Source organism: Sprattus sprattus (assembly GCF_963457725.1).
Source record: "Sprattus sprattus genome assembly, contig: scaffold_157, whole genome shotgun sequence".
Lineage (NCBI taxonomy): Eukaryota > Metazoa > Chordata > Actinopteri > Clupeiformes > Clupeidae > Sprattus > Sprattus sprattus.
This window is the reverse complement of record NW_027666878.1, coordinates 17,501-20,000: the sequence shown is the minus strand read 5'-3', so window position 1 is coordinate 20,000 and position 2,500 is coordinate 17,501. Positions and strand designations below refer to the sequence as shown.

At 40.8% G+C, this 2,500-nt stretch overlaps 1 protein-coding gene across 1 annotated transcript in view; it reads right to left on the bottom strand.

The window, feature by feature from the left end:
• The window catches only part of LOC308382581 (pyruvate carboxylase, mitochondrial-like), a gene marked incomplete at both ends in the record, with an annotated part of 27,332 nt that overhangs the window by 23,090 nt on the left and 1,742 nt on the right, over positions 1-2,500 (bottom strand).

The following is a 2,500-nucleotide window of genomic DNA, read 5'->3' as shown; positions in this document are numbered from 1 at the left end:
GCCATGACAGGGTCCTGATCTGGTGGTACTCCATCCACACCTTTACTGGCCTGGCTGTGTGGAATGGAGCATTGCCCTGCTGGAAAAAACACTTCTCAGAGTTGGGGAACATTGTCAGAGCAAAAGGAAGCAAGTTTTTCTTCCGGGACAACGTTGTACTTTGCCTGGCTGAGGTTTGTAAAAGACCATAAGGATTGAAAAAGCGGACTGGAGGTTCTTCTAAGTTCGTCTTCTCTGATGAGTCCGATTTCACAGTAGGTGCAAGACTCTCTGGCTGGTAGGCCTCTCCAGGTCTCCGTCTAACCATCAGATGACCATGTGTTGGGCAAAGCTGAAAATTGGACTCATCAGAGAAGACGAACTAGAAGACCCTCCAGTCCGCTTTTTTCAATCCTTATGGTCTTTTACAAACCTCAGCCAGGCAAAGTACAACGTTGTCCCGGAAGAAAAACTTGCTTCCTTTTGCTCTGACAATGTTCCCCAACTCTGAGAAGTGTTTTTTCCAGCAGGGCAATGCTCCATGCCACACAGCCAGGCCAGTAAAGGTGTGGATGGAGTATCACCAGGTCAGGACCCTGTCATGGCCAGCCCAATTTCGAGACCTGAATCCCATAAAAAAACCTCTGAAATGTGATCAAGAGGAAGATGGATGGTCACAAGCCATGAAAAGAAGCCGAGCTGCTTGAATTCTTGCGCCAGGAGTAGCATAAAGTCACCCAACGGCAATGTGAAAGACTGGTGGAGAGCATGCCAAGACACATGAAAGTTGTGATTTTAAATCAAGGTTATTATCAAGGTTATTCCACCAAATATTGATTTCTGAACTCTTCCTAAGTGTAAGCATTAGTATTGTGTAGTTTAAAAATGAATATGAGCTTGTTTTCTTTGCATTATTCGAGATCTGAAGACACTGCATCATTTTTGCTATTTTGACCAATTGTCATTTTTCTGCAAATAAATGATCTAAATGACAATATTTTTATTTGAAATTTGGTAGGAATGTTGCCAGTAGGTTATAGAATAAAACTAAAATGTACATTTTACTTTAACACATACCAATAAATAGTAAAACCAGAGAAACTGATAATTTTGAAGTGGTCTCTTAATTTTTTCCGCGGCTGTATATCCATACAGATGCAGACACGCATATAACCATATAGTACCACTCTTACACACTCACACACACACACACACACACACACGTACACACACCACACACTCTGACACACTACATTAACACAAACTATATTTTTTTAACATATATATATATATAAAAGGGAAACTATATGTTTATACTAGGGCTGTAACGATACACCTACCTCACGATTCGATTCGTATCACGATTCTTGACCCACGGTTCGATACACCCCACGATATTATTATTATTTATTTTTTTTTACCTCGCGATTTTTAAAATATATTTTCTAATTCACATTAGGATAAGTATGAGCTATAAAAAATGAAGAAACAATTTATAACCAAATATTGAGGTTTTTATTACTCAAAGCAATGCTGTTGAAAAACATTCAACAAACTTCGGAACCTGCTATCTATCTGCAGAGCAAATGTCAGGCTCATACAAAAACATTAACGTGAATTAATTGATGCTAATACCAAGCGCGGTCTCTATAGGATTTCCCATATACGTTAGCATTAAGCTAACGTATTTTCTACCACAGTAAAACATGCAATACTACGTGATTGTTTTTAGAAAACGAATGTTACGTGATGAGATTACTAAAATGTAGTCTGCATGTCTGCTCAGTTTAACAGTGCTACCCAAGCAAAGGTTTGAAAAGAACTTCAAGCTTCAGACTTTCTGTTAGGGAAACAGCTTTCTATCTGCCAAGCAAATGGCAGGCTCATGACAACACGCGCAACCTTTGGGAGCATGAACTGCACTGAGTAAATTTTGCGCAACAATTAACCCCAACGCTGAAGCAAGCAGCCGCCTTTACTAGCGAACCAAACTTTTTGTATCAAGTGACCGCTGAGGGCATGTCGCGGTTCTGCCTCCTCGCATCGCGATGCAGGTTCGTGGCCCAGAGTGTCGCGATTTCTCGGTTCGATCCAATATCGTTACAGCCCTAGTTTATACATGTGTGTGTGTGTGTGTGTGTATGAGAATGTGTGTGTGAATCTATTATTTAGTCCCAAGGGTCCTTCTCCAGCTAAGAATCGGCTCAGGTCATTAGAACGATTAAAGCCATCAATTAAGAACATCAATTAAGAACATAAATGAAGTGAGATGGCTAACTAAGGGGCCTAATGCGTAAGTTTTCCCTGAATGAGTAGTGAGGACTAGTGTGTGTGTGTGTGTGTGTGTGTGTGTGTGTGTGTGTGTGTGTGTGTGTGTGTGAGAGAGTGTGTGTGTGTGTGTTGCTCCAGTAAATAATGAGGGAGAATGTAAATGAGACATTCCCTTGTTCAATTAGACCTCATTAATGAGATTAACCAGCCGGAACTGAAATACCTGAAGGGAGAGCAGCAGGAGAGTCTG